This window comes from Monopterus albus, unplaced genomic scaffold, assembly GCF_001952655.1.
Source record: "Monopterus albus unplaced genomic scaffold, M_albus_1.0 scaffold121.1, whole genome shotgun sequence".
In the NCBI taxonomy this organism is placed as follows: domain Eukaryota; kingdom Metazoa; phylum Chordata; class Actinopteri; order Synbranchiformes; family Synbranchidae; genus Monopterus; species Monopterus albus.
The window spans coordinates 1,288,783-1,299,296 of record NW_018128001.1 but is presented as its reverse complement, the minus strand read 5'-3'; the positions used below and the strand labels follow the sequence as shown (position 1 = coordinate 1,299,296).

General features: G+C 45.6%; 1 protein-coding gene across 6 annotated transcripts in view; it reads right to left on the bottom strand.

Moving 5' to 3' along the window:
- Positions 1-10,514, bottom strand: part of grm7 (glutamate metabotropic receptor 7) — a 226,561-nt gene that overhangs the window by 151,094 nt on the left and 64,953 nt on the right. The window lies entirely within an intron of this gene.

The following is a 10,514-nucleotide window of genomic DNA, read 5'->3' as shown; positions in this document are numbered from 1 at the left end:
TAAAAGAGGAACCTCTGCTGCAGCTCATCTTGTTTAATCAGCAAGTACCTGAATGCTTTAATAGGATGAGACTGGTTTAGATGGATTTCCTGTCCCTGCTGTTGACAGCTCAGACAACGAAGACAAACTGGGACAATGAGCTAATAAGCTGCTGATTATGTACCAGAGCTAAGAATCAGAAAAAGAGTTTGTGCTGCAAATGATATTTTTAAGAACAAATTTCTTGCCAGATCTTTGTGTTTTGTTTTTTAGCAACCAAAAATAATGAGCCCTGTGTGAAACAGTGGACCGACAAGAATTTGAGCTTTCACAGAGCTGTGCGCATTAACATCCAACTTCTAACTCATCCGTAATGAGCATGAGTGCACCCCGACAGGTCAAAGGCTAATTAGAAGACATATCTGCTGAGAGGATTCACAGCCTTAGGAGTTTCTCCAGAACTTTCCTGAGGGATGGAATTTAATTTTTACTGGCCCTCAGTGAAACCCAGGCTGGACAGAGATCACATAACCCCTGACCTCAGACAGGTTCCATCTAATTGCCATGAAAAACTCTCACTCCTTACTTTGTCAAACTCATGTTCCAGCAAACCGAATTCTGGATCATGTCCCAGATTTTTAGTGGCCTTCTCACTGTGAAAGTCTGTTCACCCAGATCAGCACCAACTCTGAGAAGGCAGCACTTTATTGTAAACAAACTTAGATTCCCAGCCACAGCTTCCCAGTTTAAAGGCACAGTACGTCTCTTTGCATCTACTTGGAAATAATGTTCCACTTGACGTTTTTCTTTTTTATACTTATCAAATTTGTTTAAACTTCACCTTTAAAGTCTACTCATCAATAATACCAAGTTACAGTGCTGCTATAAACAGTGTGAACACAGAGCTCAGGGAAAATATTTCTGCTTCTTGTTTTAGTTTTTTCCCTTTTGTTCCCTCCCTGTGTGTAACAAAGCATTTTTGTGAGCTTGTTTAGCACATCTCTATACATGTAGTCCTGTAGTGCAGAAAACCCTCAAATACCAAGGGAATGCTAGTGACATTTCTTTATGCTGTAGAGTGTTAAATCACAAGGACATGAAAACTGAGCAGAAACATTCAATGTCTGTCTGTGAAATTCAGACATTCTGCAGAAAATCTGACAGATCAGCTCAATAACATTATATCTTAGTGCTTCAAACTGTCTGCATATGCTGGGATGCCTGTCAGTGGTAGCAGAAAGCCAAGTAGACTGGAGTGTTTCAGGTCCTCTACAGTGTTAGTGTTGGGCTGAAAACAGCGAAGCCACAGGGCCCGAGGTCTTCATCAAACTGGGCTTTGGTGGCCATGTCCTTGAAAAGTAGATGAAATGTGTTTAAAGTTTTATAGGTTCTGATTTAAGATGTCACATAGGCCAGTTCATCTGGTCTGCAGGGATGGATGCTGCATTGCGCATGCGCGCGGCAGGGATGGATGCTGCATTGCGCATGCACACACACACACACGAGGGTGTGTGGTTTCTGCTGACTCTAGGCCTGTGGCATGAAAACCCAGTAAAACCTCAGGGAATCAGAGAAGCCTTGAACCTGCTGTTGCTACTCTGCACCCGTCACCTCTGTGCGCGCGCACACACACACTAATATAGGAACGTACATTTGGTGCAGGTCCTTCACAGCTACTGCAAGCTGCAACTTGCATGCTGCATGTTCAGTTGCAGGCAGCTAACACGGGTCTACAGAGCCCACCCTGGTCCTCTCGGCAGGAAGGCGTTATGCTTTCAGAGGCCAAAACAAGATTTCTAGCTGATGGATTTGGTGCTGAAAAGAAAAAGGTAGAGTCTCAGCTGAGCTCCACCAAAGATCAGCTGATCATTTGTCACCAGGTAGACTGTGTAGACCTTGAACCTCAGCGTGGAACAAGAAGCACCTTTATTCCAGCTGACCTGTGCCAGTAAACAGCAAAGACTCACCAGCACCTCCTCCAGCTACATCGCTCCAAATAGGGCATGTTATCAGCTGCTAATCAGAGCCCTCATCAACAGGTGGGACACATTCCAAGGATCTCACCATCTACGATGTCCCTCTAGAATAAACCTACAGAAATCCACTTAGAAACCAGAGAAGAAGAGGCTTCAGAACCTGCATGAGAATGTCCCTGTTAGGTTTCCTTCAGCATCACAGTGATCCAGTGACAGTTGTCCACTGTGCTGCTGGTAATGTTAATGACTTATTTATTTGTATTTCAAACCAGAGGCTCTAAGCTGCAGACAGGGAAGTTCAGTGCTCCTCAGCAGCCACACAACAGATCTGAAGATCTGACGTTATAGGAGGTTTCCTCCTGCCGACCTGACCGCGGCCTGGCAGATGTTCTACTCCTCGTCCTTATAAGGCTACTGAACAACATATTTGTGTGGACATAGCAAATACCCAGGTGGCCTTCAGACTAAAACCTAATGTACAAACTATTGTATAAAACGGCAGGAAGTAGCCACGTCTTACTCTGTTGTGTGCTCAAGCTCCAGCATGGAGGACGTCGCAGCCCAGCGGCTTTTCCTCCTCTCACTAGCACACACAATGTGGCAGTGATGAAGTGATTGACACCGACTACAGATTGAACACGGCAGTTACCAAAGGTGCTGCTTTTGTCCTGTCTCTCAGTCTGATAGAACGTACATGTAACATAAGAAAGAGCGAAAGAAAGAAACATCGAAAGACTAGAGACATAGGCCAAAACCAGACTGATGACTCATTAAAGCGAGGAAGGAATATGAACATACAGAAGCTTTATGACTCATAGGAGAATATGCAGAAATGCAAGTCAGATTTGTGGAGTTTGCCACCTTGTCAGTGAGCCTGCACTTTATGTTTAACTGGAGATAGGTGCCAAAGACTTTACATTAGTCTGGTAAACCAGGCAGCAAGCCTCTATGAGAGCAGCGGGTTGCTCGACAGGTAGATTTACAAGAGCAGAAAAAAAACCTGGCTGCTCATATTGGGGTTCACATCCTTAGCTGCACTTGGAGCTTATTTCTGTGTGACAGGTTTGATCCTGAGCGCCCGCTACATGTCCTTGCTGTTGTACTGCAGAACAGACAGAAGATAAAGGTGAACATTTGTCCAGACTGAATATGCACACTTGCATGAGAAGAACCGACAAACACAGGTGAGTGACGTGTCTGACAGATAAATAAAATAATAAAGGCTGAGGACTAGAGTCTGGCAGCAAACCAGACTTTCCACTCTGGGAGATGAGACTCATACGGGGCCTGGTCATCCCTCTCTCCTTCCATCATACTGCTGGCATCCCTCTTTCTTCCCCTGGAGATAAAGGTCAGCACCTTGACAGCTTCAATAAAACACAACCTGTACTACAATGTGACAATGGCTAAATCGCACTGATCAAAGACACAGGCAAAAAGATGGCGAGGGGAATCCTGGAGAAGCAAACGCAACCTGAGATGGAAGGTGATGGTGGCTAAAGCTCCACTAAGCCAAGGCAGATGTCAGTAGAAGGACAGATGAGGCAACACAGGGTCAGAGGAACAGGGAGAGGAGCTGGAGGGAGAATGACAAAGCTCTCTAAAGCTGAGTAAAACAGTAAGTAAGTAAGGTTTATTTATATAGCACCTTTCACAGATAAAATCACAAAGTGCTTCACAAAGTCAGCAATGCAGAACACAAAACAAGCAAAACAACAATATGCCAACAACACTAACAGATAAGATATAAAAACTATGATAAAAATAAAATAAAACCTAACTATCAAATCAACTAAAAGCCTGACTAAACAAATGTGTCTTCAGCTGCTTCTTAAAACCACCAACAGATTGGGCCATACGCAGTGATCCACAGTCTGGGAGCCACAGCCTGGAAAGACAGGTCCCCCCTAGTCTTCAAACGGGTTTTGGGAACCACCAAAATGGCAGAATAAGGAAGCAGTCCAAGTCATTCAGAAAGAAGAGAGAGTGAAAACCAATGTGCACGGCCACCGTGATGCACCAAACATGGTTATTGACATTTCCATCTGACATTTGTATGAGCCTCCAGTGGCAGAGGGCTTGAAGTGACTGACCTTCTGCTCAGCACCGATGTCTATTAAATGAGTGTTTGTGTGGGAGGAGTGCTGGGTGGCGGGCGACAGCGGGTATCCCTGGTGTCCCGTGGCCTTTTGGCTTACATGTACAGCCTGAACTTTTTGTCAGATGGGTCACAGCTCACCGTCAGCGCTCAGAGCATTGTGTGCACATGTAACAGGTGGAAGAATGGGACTCAGTGAAATGTTGACCTGATGGTGGCTCTAGAGTTATTACAGTTCATCCTGAGGGGAACATGAACACCTGAGCCACACATCAGCACAATCCATCCAATAATTGTTTCACTCAAAACCACAAACATCAACATTAGTGCTACAGCAGCTGTGGGAGCAGACCAGATGGACTAGGGCGCCCACGACCCTGTCACCAGTTTACTAGTTGTCCTGACCAAACAGACCTCAGGGTCTCGTCTGTTGTCACAGTGGCCACTTTATTAGGTACCCCTGTACAACTGTGTGCACTTCAGTGCAACACCTCTGCCTTAACATCTGTTTATGAAGCTCAGAATATTTCAGTTTTTGGTGAAATTGTCATAAGTGTATAAATTCAGTTATATGTTTATTACTGAGGTCATAGTTAAAGGTGGTGTTATACTGGACTACATTATATTCAGAGGTGTCTCTTTATCTCTGTCCTCCCCTGCTACATACATGAGAGGGTCATAATATTAGGAACACATTGAACTATAAACAACTGTACAGGTGTACCTAATAAAGTGGCTGGTGTTAGTACTGAGAGACTGGTAAGAACTTTAACTGGGTTAAAACTGAGGTCATGTTCTCACCTTGCTAATAGTTTAAATCTCACTTTTCCATCAATCATTCCTGGCTCATACAAAGGACCTCACTCTTAAAGGGTTACATAAGCTTCTGTAAATGACCAGAGTGCTCCTTCATGAAGGTGGAGGTAGTAAGAGGGTGCTAAAGCATGTACTCGTTATCACAGCGATAAGACAGGTGAAACCCTGGGTATGTGTATGTGCATGAGCTCTGTGATGATCTCTCTTTCTGTCTGTACCTCTGACAGATCTCTGCTCTCTCTTAATTAGCCAGCAGGCCACATCTGGTATGCCAGACAGCGTGGCCTCTGAACCAAATGGAGCTGACGGGGCCTACGCAGCTCATATGGCAGCTGGCGCCGAGGCTGGTGCTGATGTGCTGACCGGATGTCCCTCAGCTGTGATTGCAGTGTGCATGAGAGTTTGGGATTTACATGTGTAAAGACTGTTTGAATAAGTTGTTATGCAGAAGGAGCTGTAGATACAAATGGAAACAGTAGAGGAAAGTCTGTGCTCAGGAACATAAGAAGCACAGTGATGAGACATTCTGAGCCTCAGTAATGTCCAGGATGAGCAGGGTCTAAGTTTTGGAAAATACAGTTCACATAATGCTTTGTAGGATCTAGTCAGGAAGGACGATGTTAGCACAGATTCAACAGTCTACACTGTGGGGCACAACTTCAGGGTTGGGTAAGTGGCTACGGGCTGCATTAAGTCAATGTTCTGTGTGTGTGTGTGTGTGTGTGTGTGTGAAACGGGGGAAGAGACGCTGTCCTCATCACCGTTAATTACAATGACCCTGCTAGTGATCACTGATTTCATTACAACCTCTCATTTTCTGTGATCTCCTCCTTCCCGCCCTCACTCAGGAAACACACACGCACACACACAACCAAGCAGGCTGACATTCTGGCACACAACTGCACTCATACAAATATACACACACGCGTAGGCGCACACATTCATCAACACGCTGTTATTTTCCTAGCCTGCTGATGGATGGGTAAATGAAGCAGAAACCAACAAGCTACTGCAGCTAGACACCCTCACTGGATTGTGTGTGCGCCTGCATGTATATGTATCACTGTGCATGTGTCACTGAATGTGTCATTATGTGCATGCACATTGTTATTAACACTATATTTGTAAATCAGTACATCAGCATTCAGATAGACTGATTAACACAGGAGTCTGACAAACCCCTCCTGCAGACCAACTCACTTTCATTATGCTTGTATCCCCTCCTCCTCCTCACGTCCTACTCACGTCCTCCTCCTCCTCCTCCTCGTCCTCGTCCTCGTCCTCGTCTACATCTGCCTTAGTTTTGTGCTTATTTGGCAACAGAACGCAGGGATGAAGGTGGAGCAGTGGGTGAGGGCGCTGGTACTGCTCTGATTTAACACGGTTTTACTGTGGTGTCACAAGTGTCAGGAGTGGGCTTCCATTAGCCCACGTGTGGTGGTGCATGACATCTTACATGTTTGTCTGAGGGTGTGTGCACGTCTCACTGCTCATCACCTCCAGCTTTAGCTCCTCATTTGTTGCAACGAGTCGTTGATAATAAAGTTGATCCTGACTTGATCTACCATGTAAACCACCACCTAAACCAAACCAAGCAGCTCCCCCGTAACAGTAAATCATAAAACTATTATTCTATTTAAATAAAGTTAGAACGAGTCGTTGATAATAAAGTTGATCGTGACTTCATCTACCATCTAAACCACCACCTAAACCAAACCAAGCAGCTCCCCCGTAACAGTAAATCATAAAACTATTATTCTATTTAAATAAAGTTAGAACGAGTCGTTGATAATAAAGTTGATCGTGACTTCATCTACCATCTAAACCACCACCTAAACCAAACCAAGCAGCTCCCCCGTAACAGTAAATCATAAAACTATTATTCTATTTAAATAAAGTTAGAACGAGTCGTGGATAATAAAGTTGATCCTGACTTGATCTACCATCTAAACCACCACCTAAACCAAACCAAGCAGCTCCCCTGTAACAGTAAATCATAAAACTATTATTCTATTTAAATAAAGTTAGAACAAGCTGCATAGCTTCTGTGTAGGAATTTGACCAAGGGCAGGGCTCTCTCTCTCTCTCTCTCTCTCTCTCTCTCTCACACACACACACACACACACACAAACAGTGTGACCTATTTTTCCTTTATTGCATAAACACTAAGATATCTGTTGTGTTCTGTCCCAGCCAACTGAGTCCAACTCCCACTCCATCACATTACTACCCTGCTCCTGCCCCCTAATATCTGCCACTGGACACACCGCCACCCCAGCTCAGCAGCAGGCCATTAAATCTGGTCAGGACTCCTCGTGGTTACATAATTCATCAGGATCTGCGAGCCTCTCTCTGTCACTGAGTGGACTAATCTTATTTAATCTGATGCTGTTAATTCATTTGTCCTACACTGCCCTCAATTCTCACCTCGCTGTCACCTGAAACCAGAAGAAGAGGATGAGAAGGAGGAAGAACATATGCCACCGGTGAGGAAGAGAGGGAGGAGAGGAGAAAAGACAGGAGAAATGAAGGACAGGAGAGGTCAGAGGAGAAACTGAAGAGGAGCGATGAGGTGAAAGGTGCAGACACGCTTACATTAAGTAATGACCTGGGTACCAATTAAATTTTGAACGGCACACATCCAGTATAAATGAATATTTTAATTTAGCCCATCTGGGAAGCTGGGAGGACTTGGCTCCAACATTAGTTTGCTTTGAAACTCGCTTCACATCTTCTCCATTTTGGCTCAGGGCTGCTCTTGGTTTACTCAAACAGAATAACACATTTACACTTTATCACTGCACTAAAGTCTCAGCACTGGTTCCTAATGTAATCTACATACAGTGAAAATCTACTTCACATTACTGAAACGTGCACTTATATTAATTTAACCAACAAAATGAGTTTGATTCTCTTGCAGCACATTGTTGCTGACATGGCCCAGAACAACTGCAAAGACTCAAAACCTTCACAACAATGTTCAAAACTGACACAAAAAGGATCAAAAACACAACAAAAAAGCCCCAAACCACTGCACAGTCAGACAGAGAGAAGTCACAGACCCATGGTGCATTCTTGGTCAGTTTGTGCCCGTCTCCTTCATATGAGCAGTGCAGAGCTGTTCTACGTCTGTACCCAGGCACCTGTTTGTCTCTAGACTGTGTGATAAGCAGTGTCTGACAGCACACGGTGTAGGGACTGGGCCAAATGACACTGGCCACACCCCAGATCTCCTCTCACCAGCTGGTCCAGTGGAGAACCTGTGGAGGATGTGGCTGGAGGGAGAGGTGCAGCGTGTTGATGGGTGGATGCAGCCCTGAGAGCTCAGGGTTGGATAAGACTCTGGAAGTCAAGAGGATCAATGCTGGATGTGTAATCCTGCGGTCATCGTGACTCTGATGTTCTGCTCGGTTCTAACACCAGTGTTAGGAACAAGGCTACATTCTATTCACTACATGGCCAAAATCATGTGGACACCAGGTGTGGTTTCTGAGTGAAACATGCCCCTTTGATGACATTTCTAGCAGTTAGGGTTAAACCAGGTGAAACTCAGGGGTAATTTGTGTGGTCACGTCTGCAGTGCAACTCAGCTTTAATGTCATCAAACAGTTGTGTTGAGGTCAGTCTAACAGGAAGAGAATGCACCACACAGTGGACTTGGCTTTCTTCTGTTCACTCTTTCATGTGTCCATTTCTTCACCTCCGTCAGTTTCCCTCCCTCCGTCGGTGTCTCCACTGCCTTTGACATTCTTAGTCTGTCTGGCTGCCACAGCCAAGCACACAGCTCCCTGTGCTCTGCCCAGAACCCATTAAGAAATCTTCAGCAAAATGGCAGCTCATTCATTCATTTGGTTTTTGATGCCTCTTGCTCATGCACACATATTGATCCTGCAGTTACATGACGTGAATACCCAGCATTCAATGGCAGAGTGCCGCTAAGAGCAGCAGCATTCTGCTAAAAGCAGCAATGAAACACTTGTCTGTGGAGTGGATATGCTCCAAGCTCTTAGCGCCGCGCTCTCACATAAACACAGGCTCTCCTCTCCACAGCATCCAGCCCTCTGTGGGCTTTCTAAATGTCGCTCCGCTCGGAGCCAGGCGTGTTTCACAGAGATAGTTGCTTCACACGGCAGCTCCAACAATGAGTCTCCCCTCAGTGATTTGCTCCAGTGATGCCGCTCCATCGTGGCACAGCTAACTCACTAGCTATCAGAGGGCAGAATAAGCCTGGCCCGCTGCCTGCCATGCAGGCTAAACCAGAGACAGACAGCTCTGATTGTCACAGCGCCAAGAAGTGGAGAGTGCTAAATTGCTGGTATTGTAAATGGCAGATAAAGAGTCTAAATGGGAAATGACTGGCTGAAGTGATCTGTGATTGTCTCTGGTTTTGATGTCTCGCCACTGTGGTGCTCCTTATGTGTGTGCAGTCACAAACAACATGCTGGACAAATTTGCATTTAACAAGAAATAAAAGTGGTATAAACACGTAGAAGCTACAGAGTCCTGGAACCAGCCGCCATCTACAAACGGGATCTCTCCTGGATGGTTTGAGAAATGACCTTAATACCACACATGACGTAGAACTTGGGCTGGCAGACAAACCTTTGCTAATTAAAGCATTCATCTGTCAAAGTAATTACCTCATTAGAGTAATCTGATACATTCAATATATCACAGTGATTACGAGGAGAAGAGACTTCTTTCTACTGTAGGAGGAAGGCCAGGAAATATTCATCCATTCATGTTTACTATGGTCATTACCCAAAGAACTGGACAAAGTCAACCTGGATTACCAGAGCTATTAGAGTTTATCTGGAGGGGAACCAGAGCTAGATGTCATCACAAGCCATCCAGCACTTAGGCCTAAAAACATACATGGAGCTCATGGTTATACTGGTGGAGAATCAGGAGTCTGCATGTTCAGCAGCCCTACAAGGAACGTCCTGAGGCTTCATCCTGAGAACATGAATGTCTGAACCTCACGTTATCACAGTCCACCCAGCAGCTCAGAAACATTTGAGTCTGAAACAAAGTGGCGGATCAACAGACTGCCACAACAGTGACAGTGCTGAATCCACAGTTCACTGAGCACAAGCTAAAGGCAGGGAACTCGGCCACCTCTGTGCCCAGGTGAGCTCGGCGCTTGACCCGCTGCAGTTTGCATACCGTCCTGGCATCAAGGTTGATGACGCCATTATCTACATGCTGCATCGAGCCCTATCTCATCTGGAGTCCCCCGGAAGCATGGTGAGGGTCATGTTCTTTGACTTCTCCAGTGCTTTCAACACAATCCAGCCGTCACTGCTGAGGGGGAAGTTGGAGTGGGCAGATGTGGACCAACATCTGTCTGAATGGACCATTAACTACCTCACAGACCTCAGTTTGTCAGGTTGCGCGACTGTGTGTCAGACGTGGTGGTCTGCAGCATGGGGGCACCCCAGGAGACGGTGCTTTCCCCCTTTCTGTTCACCCTCTACACGTCGGCCTTCAAGTACAACTCCCACCACTGTCACCTACAAAAGTTCTCTGATGACACCGTCATTGTTGGATGTGTATTGGGGGGGTGAGCGGGAATACAGGGGGGTTGTTACTGACTTTGTGAAGTGGTGTGAGGAAAATCGACTGGTCCTGAACACCAGTAAGAC